At 40.9% G+C, this 11,365-nt stretch overlaps 1 pseudogene; it reads right to left on the reverse strand.

Annotated features, from left to right (window-relative positions):
- Positions 1-9,861: 9,861 nt before the first annotated feature.
- LOC103694086 (low molecular weight phosphotyrosine protein phosphatase pseudogene) lies at positions 9,862-10,513 on the reverse strand (annotated as a pseudogene).
- Between the last annotated feature and the right edge of the window lie 852 nt (positions 10,514-11,365).

Raw genomic sequence — 11,365 nt, forward strand, 5'->3', positions numbered from 1 at the left:
TAAGTGAAAATCTAAATTGGACATTTTTCTCCAGCTTTTTGTCCCATCTAGATTTTGGCCCAGCCAGAGTTACAGAAGCTTTGGAAGAAGGCAAAGTGACAAGGGACATTTGCTCTGATGATATTTTGTAAGTGATGCAGTAACAAGGACTCATAGCAAGACCCATGGAGTACAAGAATTTAGTGGCTGTAGTTGATGTCCACAGAAGGGTAGATAGGCCTTAGCCTGCCTCTTAGACCTTTAAGAAGCCAGTACTCTCCCTTTGCAGATATCTTTACATGGAAACAAGAGTTAATCATTTCGGGCTCTTTGGGGCTGTTTGTTAAGCAACCCATTAAATAGCTGAAAGGGTAATCCAATTTAGTGGGCATGAAGATGCAGTACAGTTTTCTGAGTCATTTGCATTGTGAACTCAAGTAGTTCACTGAAGGGTTGATCAGAACCAAAATACTTGAATATAGGGGACAGATTAGGTGTGATATAGCCTTTGGATATGAACATGAGGAAGAGACAGGAGAGTGGTGGATTCTAATTTAAACACAAAAAGATTTTCCTGACCTTAGGGTTGCTGACTTGAGCAGAGACTGACTCCATGAGGGAAAGAAGAGGTTTAGACCAACCTGAACAGTGCTCATAGACAGTGAACCCTTCTGATCTATAGAACAGATTCTTATGTTGCAAATGGGGCAGGACTGCGTTTCCTTTTCATAATCTGAACTCCACTAAGTCATGTTCTTGGGAGGTATCATCATTCCCTACACAAAGCTCAAAACAAAGTATGAGGAATGCTATGAGAGGACTGTGCAAAGTCCTAGGAGAATAGACAAGGGAGGCAGATACATAGGGGAGGACTTGGGAGGCATGATGGAGATGGTTTTGATGTGAAGGGATGAGAAAAAGTTTGATAAATTAGGGAAAATTCTAGAATAAAGAAAGATTCAAGGAATAAAGGATTACTAGCAAACAAGAAACAGACATAGTAATGCTGAATAGGAGCCACAGTTAGACTTGACTATCGGCAGGAGCACCTATTTATGACTTTTATTGGGTTTTTTTAGCCTCTCTGTGGCTCAGTGTTTAGTCTTTAAAGTTCAGATGATACTACTATCTCCCTTATAAGACTGTTTACAATGACTGAGTAAGTCAATGTACACGAAGTGCCTAGAAGGCTGCCTGAGCCTCAGGAAGCACTCTCTGTGCCTGCCATGCAACCCAACCTCAAAATCCGTTGATATTTTAGCTCTTATCACACACTGAGTATCCTGCTTTTAATTACTCACAGTTTAATGAGGCAGGCCATAAAAATGGGAACTGATTTTTTCCTAATCAGAGCACTGGAAGAACATAAGTCATTCTCACTTACAGATAGGCTAGCCACTAAAAGCTTATTTGTGTTATCTGTGTTTGTAATTTTAAAGATATCGTTCATGGTAATGTTATATTTGATTATGGATGGGTCACTCAACCAAAACTTAATTCTACCTACTTCTTCCATCATCATTTTTTCCTCACCCCCCACACCCTCCCACACACAACTTCTTTTACTGAAGAATGAAGTTTGTGGTTCATATACAAAGAGCTCTACTAGAAACAAGAACCATGACCTATTTTGCTCCTATTGAACCGGCAACAGGCTAATAGGCCTAGCATTCGTTCCAACATCATTCCACCTCTGGCCAAGTGCACTTGATGCCAAGCACTAAGCCCCAGGTCTATAATATATTGCTCCCACCAACTCCCTCCTTACTCAATGTGCTTGAGAAAGACACTCTTCTCTCAGAGGTGATGAAAAGTTTGAAGTGGCCAAGAAAGTTTCTGTTGAAATTAATTTACCATAACAAAGGTGCTGAAATTAAAATCTAGCCTCTAAGGTTTCTGATTTCAAAATAAACAAGTTTCTGCTTATTGTCATATATCAACACCATGTCATAGAGAAAGGGAGAAAGATTGCTCTGCAAATGCTTAAACAACCAGCCAGCAAGCTCCTTTAGCTAAACTTACTTACAAACTCTCAAGAGAACACATTTGAATCAATCAGGGAACAATTGATCAGTGGTGACTAAGTGTGGCTCCACATTGATTTGTCTTGCCCAGCAACAGGGCTACTTGTCTGCAAGAATGAGAAATAAATCCTGCAGCCACTCTGTTCTGCAGGATGTGCGTGCAGTCCCACAAGGAGCTCCTTTGGTTTGCTTAACCTCTGCATTGCACTAATTATTCTTTTGGAGATTTGTATAGGAATAGGGCGCCGCTCACTGCACATTCGATATGTTTCCATATTTAGCTGGGAATATTTAAAACAGAAACTTATATTGACTTTTAAAATGCAGAAAATTGATGAAGGCAAATAAATTCTCAGATCCATTAGGCAAGATCATTCTTTGTTTGGTAAGAAAGATTCTCTGAATCATACATAAGGAATAGTGGGGGAGAGCCAACAAGACTGTTTTAATCAACAGATGGATTTTGTTAAGGTTTTCTTAGCATATATTAATGATATATAATAATGGGTTCCATTACTCCATTTTCATACATATATATGACATATTTGATCATGAGGACCCCTATTACTCTCCTTTGTTGATCCCCTTACTCCTCTTGACTAGTTATCCTAAAAGGATTTGAATCAAATGCTTAAAGTCTGAATCAGCCTTTCTTTAGGAGGTCACTGACAGAAACAAACATTAAAACACATACTGTGTCTTGGTAATTATGGTGATGATGTTCTTAGTGTGTCTTAGTGTGTTCTTGTGTGTCTGTGGAGGTCATTGTGGAAAAGATCAGAGGAACTGTCAGCTTTGTATGATTTTCCTCTGCTCAAATATTTAAAGCCGGTGTTTTTCAGGGTTCTTTTGCTAATGTCATCTTTATTAAGATCACACATTTCAACTGCTAACTGCACAAATGATCTAGCTACTGGTAATCTTCATCCAGATGTCCTTTAAGTTTAGCACATCATTCCCAGACTCTGTTGGTACTTCTAATCCTGATTGACAGCATTTATGTGTGTGAATCAACCAAGCCAGAAAGCTACATGACATACCAGACCCCTCTTCTTCCAAATTCTCACACAATGTATCTTGTACTCTCACTGCCTTTATTTTATGAGTAGCATATCTAATCCGTATTGCCTTCTCAGCTACTTCTGTTTTTTTATCTTTATTAACTTGAGTATTTCTTATTTACATTTTGATTGTTATTCCCTTTCCCGGTTTCTGGGCCAACATCCCCCTAACCCCTCTGCCTCCCCTTCTATAATGGTGTTCCCCTCCCCATCCTCCCCCTATCTCAGCTACTTCTACATTTAGCCAAAAGTATCTTATCTGTTGCCAAGACCTCAGTTTTCCCCCATTTTCTTACCATCCGTTTCCATGGTGCACTTTGAAGGATAAAGCTAAACCAAACCCAAACAACACAATGGTAACCGGACCCACTTTCCTAGCCTAACAGTACTTACTGAGAAGCCATCTTTGGAACAAACCTCCAGTCTCTGCAATTTTGGATATAGTATCCCCACCCTTAGAGACAAATCTGCTCCCCATGTGACTATTGAAACAATGAGCTGTAAAAAATTGGAGTTTCCCCAGGAATCTCATGTTTGGAGAAGGGAAATGCTGAAGCCTCATGCCAGTCAGAGGGAGGACTTGTCTCCAAGAAAGAGATTTTATGCAATTCTGAAAAGTTTTCAGACCATCTTGCAGGAGACACTAGAGCAGATGTAGTGATTGTCAATGATGGGTGGGATCACACCTTCATCAGGAGTATCTAATTAAATATACCTCTCTATTAAAATGTAAACATCATGTTAGGACCTGGAAGATATACTTGAAAAAGGAGGCTTGTCCCTGAACTTCTTTGTTCTTACAAATGTGGGCACATTTGATAAATCTTAATTTTCTGCTCTGATATTGTATCTTTAATTTGAATATTGAGTATGGATGGTGGCTCGACCTAGCTTGTTATGTAGGAACTGTCAAGGTCCAGGCTTTCATCCTCGCTCCTGTAACATCCTCTTTGAGCAAACTTGTGGCATAACCTTGTACTAGTTAAGATTACAGACTTTGATGTTCTCTGAAAGTAGGCTCAAATCTGGAACTGTGTGATTTCAATGAAATCACGTAATCTCCCATTTCCTTATTCCTTAATCAGAGATAATAAATCAATGACCCAAATGCACAGAAATTACCAAGACAGTGTCCATGAAGCATTTGCTGTAGTTCTCCTCTGAGTGAGTGCCCCTAGAAAAGCAAGTCAAACCTTTTCTTTACCTGTGTCGAGCTGTCTGTCCTCTGTATTCTCCTTGGTACATTTGTTTACACGAAGTTGCTGCCCCTTGCTCATTTGTTGTCTATTATTGTGCCTCTGTTCTCTGCCTAGTACCTGGCACTACTAACAGACACAGAGCGTGTCACATGCATTTGCTGAATGGGGTGTGCTGAAGAGCAGAGCAGACTGTTGGAATTCTGGTTTGTCTTCCCAATTTGAAGGCATAATATATGGCAGGATAAACTGGGCTCTGAGGAGGAAGGGATTCCTCAGTGCTCCTCAGTCTTTTCAGTATTTTTATTTATGAAGCAGAACTGTTTGCCAAGTTTTTGTTTATCTATAATTCTCACTTTTTCTCCTTTCCTGTCCTGTGATAATTCCACCTAAACATTCCTAGCTGTCAGCATTTTCCTCCACCCCTCTGCTCTGCCAACAACTATGGCTGAGGAAGATGAAGCCAGAGACTATTTACCCCACACTGTGATAAAGGAGCAAAATAGAGGAACTTTTTATTTTGTCCCAGTTATCCTATGTGTTCCTTGACTTTTGTGCGCCTCAGCTTGCTCATCTGTTACTTGGGGCCTTGCTAGATGATCTCAAACACCTTTCTCTTAGCAAAAGAACCTTGTGATAAGCATAGAGATTAGATAGTGTTTTACACACCTCATCTGCCTTGGTGATATAAAAATGATAGCATCCATATCAGGATTGGCTTTTGCATGTCAACCTCCGTCCCACAGAAGCTACTGCCAATTCTACCATCTGAAGCCCTTCCTCACCACAATGTCCTGCACACAGAACAAGCTGAGCCTCGTGTTTCTATGTGGACACTTGAACAAGTGGCATGCTTCTTTGCATGGATCTATGTTTTTCTTTAAAGCCAAAAAATTGCTAAGACCCAAGTGAGTAGCGGCAAGAATCAGTTAGAATATGAACACATCACTCCCACCCTACTGGCATCCCTCCCACCCCTCAAGCACCCTCCTTGCTGTGAAAAGCTCAGATCTGTTAGTGATCGAAACCAGCCCTGGGTCTGCAATAGCCCTTTCTGGGAATATATACACAAACTTTGGCAGGAGTTCAATCAGCACAGCTCAAACACCCACACCCACAGCAAATCCTGGGTAGTATCAGTGTCCTGTCAAATGCAGACATTTCTGGGAACTTGGGAATGATGGTTATGGCAACCTGGAGCCATGAAGACTCACAGACCAATCTAGGTGAATTCGATTAAGCAAATGGGTGAAGTGGACTAAGCTTTAACATTCGATTATTTTTAACAGTCTTCATGAAAGTTGATTAACTGAAAAAGGAGCGCATTAGAAAAATGTCCCATATTTCTTATCTTTTCAAAAGCTGAAATTAACTCAAACTTGGAGTTGCTTTGTTTCTAATATTTCATAACCTTTTCGTATTTGTATGTAAAATTCCAGCTGGCTTGTGGGTTTTAGCACTTTACAAGTGTTCATTTAAAAGTGCAGGTTAGTTGGACCTGGCGAGACATGGCTTTATTCGCAATTCTCAGGAGGCAGAGACAGGTAGGTATCTATGAGTTCAAGGCCAGTCCGGTATATGTAGTGAGTTCTAGACCAGCCAGGGTTACAAAAAGATATCTAGCATAAAAAAATAATAAAATGATAAAAACAAATAATAATAAAAGTAAAGTAAGTGTTACCATTTTTTTCTGAGAAACTTCCAGATTGATTTCCAGAGTGGAAACAGAAAGGGAGTAGATTTGAAAGTGAGGGGAGGTAGGGAGGAGAAGGAGGAGAGGGAGAGGAAACTGTAGTCAGTAGATATTGTATGAGAATAGAATTTATTTATAATAAAATGAGAAACAAAATAAAGGAAGAATATTGAACATTACGCACGCATGCACACACGCACCCACACATGCACGCAGGTGGCTATGTAACCGGGTTGTTCTAACTGTATCGCATGGTTCATCATTAGCTCTGTGTGAAGCTTCTTATAGACAGACTGTAGGTAAAGAAATACAGGGCCACATCAGAGGCTGTGCCTCAGGACCTTACTTCCCCTTTGTGATTTTTAAATGTAATTTGTCTTTTACCCCTTCTCATCACAGGTTGCTCATCATTACTGTTTATTATAGTGTATTCATCTCTTTAACTGGCAATTAGTAAAAACTTAATGCTTTGCACTGGGCATTTGAAACCCAAGGAGCACATGGACTTAGCTAACTTTTCTGCCTTCACATATAATTGTGTTATTTTTCTGTTCGATAAAACTCCTGACAAGGCAAGATACAGAAGGAAGAGTTTAATTGACTTATGCATCTGGAAGGACAAAAAGCTATTATCATCATGGTGGGAAAGATGCATGCAAGATGCACCAAACATCATCCACGGTTGCTGAAGCAAGCAGGAAACAGAGAGCACACTGGGAATGCTATATAGCTGTGAAACCTCAAAACTTGACCCTGTGACTGAATTTCTCCAGAAAGGCCACACCTCCTAAATCTGCCCAAACAGTACCTCCACCTGGAGACCTGATACTCAACCATCGGAGCCTGTGTGAGGCATTCTCAGCCAAAGTACCAAGGTAAGGAAGGATGTTTTCTGTAAAGTTTGTAATATTTTAGGACAGGAGTCCTGCTGGCAGAGTAGACACAGTAGCATGCAGTTGTGCATATCTTAAGGTAGAAACAAACCTAGTAAGTATCCAAGCAGGAATCCTAGCCCAGTTCTCCACATCCAACCTCTCGGTGCGAAAAATATCTTGGCTGGGTTCCCTGCTCTCCACCCTCCCACCATTTCATTCTACGTTTGTCTTCTCTTACCAATTGCTGCAGGACTGCCCTGGGGGTTTCCATCCCCAGCCCCTGTGTGTAGCCTGTCAACCGTCCCCTGGACTCCTGCCCTACCTGTGTAAACACCAAGCTGTTCTTTTAATATTTGATTTAAAACTTCAGATAATTCCATTTTCCTCCACAATTAATTTTAAAGGTCTTAGCTTGCTATTTAAGGCTCTCTGAAGAGGGAACGACTCCAATCTTGTTGGCAAAAGACTCAAGAGAACTGACTTTTAGGTTTCAAGTTTATGCCAGTGTCACAAATTAGAACGATGGTGATTTCGCCCTTGTCTCCTAGCTTGTTGCCAAGAGACCCTTAGAGCTCTGTCCCTGATTCTCTCACAGGTGTTCTCAGTGTCTTCTGCCAGCCTTGCTACATTTCTGTGACTTAAGTCAGTGTTTCTTCAGCCACTATACCTGACTTTCTGAACCCTTTGTGACACGGGTGCTACTATCAGAAAATGAAAGCCAACCTGGCATGTAAAATTTATTTGTGAAATACTTTCTGTGAATGATCACAGAACTTATTAGATTTTAGTGGTGACCTCAGAGGTAAAGGTTCCCTCTGTTTGTTCACACTGGACACTGGTCCTTTTCTACTTAAAGGGAAAAAACTGTTTACATGAATTATAGTTTGAGGGGTCATTTCTAACACTTACTAGTAGAACATAATGAATACTTAGTATGTGCTAGGTTCTGAGGTCACAGTGGCAGACAAGACAGAAGGATCTACTTTAATGAAGCTTACAGAAAGAGACATATACTAGCGCAAGGTAACTAGTAAGCAAGTATTTCCACACAATTCCCAAAAATGACTGTTTAGCCACTGTTTGTCAATGAACATTCTCAGAGCCTTTCTAGCCACAAGGCTCCCACCACCCTGCCATCACCTCTCTTCAGTTACTCAAGTGATGTAATTGCATTGGTATGCTTTAATTTTATTATAACTTTGCAAATGTTCAACTAGGACACATGTCATTAGACAAGTCATGCCTACATTTAAAAAAGTTTAATGGCTATATTTTAAAGAAATGTAATTTGATTGAATGTAAAAAGTTAAGTTTCTCTGTTCATGAGCTTTTATAAATACATGGTGCTGTTTGGGACAGCCATAGAACAAAGCAGCCACCAGAACTCTACACTCCATGGATTTGTGAGTAAGATATATACATGTAAAATTTCAAGAAAACAATAGGATTGTATGACATGAAAGAGAAATCTGAGGTTCTGAAGCAACTACTGAAGTAGGACAAAGACCTTTTGACTAATCTATTTCCTCCTTGTGGCTAACTACTTGGCCTTTCCCTTCCTAGTTTTTAACTTGTGAAAACCCTGACCAAAACTCCACAGGAGCCAGAAACAGGCAGTTAAAGTCTCTGCCTTTGCTGGGAAGGACAGCAAGCCTTTCTGTAGGAGGGTGCTGGGATAGGCGCTTTCTTCTGGAGTCAGGTTTAAGCTTTCTTCCTTTGAGAGAGTGGGCCCTGGCCACGCAGATACCTGCATAGTCCCAGGTCTCTGGGCTTCCTTTCAGACATCGGGATGCCTCTTCTAACTAGAAGTTCTGTACCACTGGAGTGCACCAGTTGTGTCCAGAGATCTGAGACAGGCTAAAACAGACAATCCTCACCTTTACAGCTAGGAAGCGGGTAGGGAGCACTAGCTATATGAAGAAGGCCCAAGGATAAGGATAGTCCTGGAGTCTCTCAGTTGGACATCCATCGACATCCATCACAGCAATGTGCCTTTGTCTCGTCACTTTACTTTCTAATATAGAAGCTAAGTCCCCAAACCTCACACTATTCACAATATAGCAAATAAACAGGCACACGGAGCCAATGCTTAAGGTATCTGGTTCATTCGTCAATAAGAAAGCAGGTAAACACTGGGATTTGCATTTTTTGTTGTATTTGACAATGTCCCAGTTTAATTCACAATCATTTCTGACATGTATACATATAAATTTGAGGTCCCTTTTCTGAAAATACACTAAAATTACTATGCTTGCCTGTAACTTTGTAAAATGTTGATGAGAGAACACTTACAAACACACACCACTATTTAAGCATACTTGCTTTCTTTTTGAAGAAGCAAAGTGGCTCAAATAGGAGCAAAGCTCAAAAAACTACACAAAACCCAAGTAAGATTAAAGGTGTTAACTTTACCAACCTGTTGCTCCCATCTGTTAGTATTTGCTTATCTTTCAGATAGGGAGTCACTGTATAGCCCAGGCGGGCCTGCTGGAGTTCTAGGCCCATCATCACATCCAGGTTCTCCTCTCTCAAATACCTGAATCCCCTCAGCGTGTCTGGGTTTAAACTCCTCCATTGTTAAAGGGAAGGCTATCATGGATGGACATACTGTCACAATAAGAGACTAGAATAGAGAGTGTAAGGAAAGCAAACAGCACACTGGGTGCTAGCCATGCACACACTCCAGTTAGACCAAACTACCCAGGCTTGCTGGGCTTAGAGGCTGATCTGGACCTTGTAGGTAATTCTTACTTTATTGGGTTTTCTTTTGTTCCATAGTTGTGTGTTCCACTATTTTGTAATTATGGCAAGGTCAGAGATTTAGTTAGTGTAAGAATGCTAAGCCACACCTCAAACTGTCTGACTCGAATGTTTTTATCCTTCTGAACATATGTCTAATTTCCATGAACAATTATTTTAAAGATATACAGTAAGCTAGCTGAAAAGAGAGGTGGGGTATGGGACTAAGGACTGCCATCACTCTTGGGCACAGCACTGAGGAGTGAATTGCTCAATGGTGCTGGTTAGGACTAGCTAGTGAGTCTTCTCCAGGAAGGCCTTGCAGCACCTAAGGCATTGCTGGTACACCAGCTCCAAGTCAGAGTCATTGCCATGATAGTGAACTTCAATAATGAGCTCTTTCTGTGGCTCATAGCTCCCAAGTAGCTCAATTTTAGCTTTGCAGTTTTTGACTTGATTACTTTTTGTATTCAAATCTCTCAGATTGCTTTCATCCATACATAGTATATAATCGAATGTGGCAAGGTCTTCTCTTGTAATCTGCTGTGCAACATGTTACATGCGAACACCATGTTTTCTCATACAGTTCTGCCCTTGATAGTCAAGGGGTAGCCACACTGTCTGTCCTCTAATTATCTGAAACCTTTTCATCAGTTACTGACTTTCTGAACACTGCTTCTGCGATGGGTGACTGGCAAATGTTACCGAGACACAGGAACAGCACTGACTTAGACCCAACCTCTGCTATGTTTCAGTGCAGACCCTGGTGCCTAGAAACTCCATACCTATATTTTAATACTCCATTTGTCTCCCCTGGAAGAACCAGTTGAAGTGACATATGGGAGAGACAGTGTGAAGAAAAATGTCCACGGAGTTAAAATGCCTAGAGGATACTTTTGGAAAAGCTACCAAAGAGAGACCACAGTATACCTCTAGGCCTTAGCATCGTACCAAGACAATGGTGTGTGTGTGTGTGTGTGTGTGTGTGTGTGTGTGTGTGTGTGTGTGTGTGAGAGAGAGAGAGAGAGAGAAATGGTAGAACACAGTAGTCTCAGAAGAGATATTAAACCATCTAGTTCAGTGCTCAGCTGCACAATGATTTAAGATGTCTTTTCCATCCAAACCTGTGGAAGAGTACGTACATACCACACCATGCAGCCCTGGTCCCCAGAAAGCAGCTGCAACTATGCAACTACTTTGGCTACTATGGGTTAGTATACAAATGTAAGTGCTGTGAATTACTGAAATATAAAGTGACTTCTGATAAACTGAGCATGGTGGCACACACCAAAACCCCAGCATGGTGGAGGTGTAGGCAGAAAGATCAGATGTTCAAAGTCATTTTTGGTATAAGGTGATTTTGGGGCTAGCCTGGGATGGATATATATGTACATATATGTATATATATGTATATGTATGTGTATATGTATGTATATGTATGTGTATATATATGTATATATTCTGTGTCAGAAGAGTCTGAGAAATAACCACTTTATGCCCTGGATGGGTGAGGCAGGAATGGCCATTTCTTCTGGCCAGTGATTTGTTTTGGGTGTTCCCCACATGTGGAAGTGATTTCTGGGTGTACTCAGCCCAGAATCCTTCCTGCAGCAGATGGGATGTTGTGTGCTCTGAGACAGTTGGCTTGCAGATTCCTACCTGTACAGCAAGGAAGGCCTCTGGTTTTCTTCCTCCTGCTTCTTTATAATAAATTGCCAGACTAAAACTGAGCTGTTCAATAAATATTCTGTTTTATTACTCTTTTATAACAAGCAGAGGCTCAGGCCTCGGCTCCATA

The sequence above is a fragment of the Rattus norvegicus genome, chromosome X (assembly GCF_036323735.1).
Source record: "Rattus norvegicus strain BN/NHsdMcwi chromosome X, GRCr8, whole genome shotgun sequence".
NCBI lineage: Eukaryota > Metazoa > Chordata > Mammalia > Rodentia > Muridae > Rattus > Rattus norvegicus.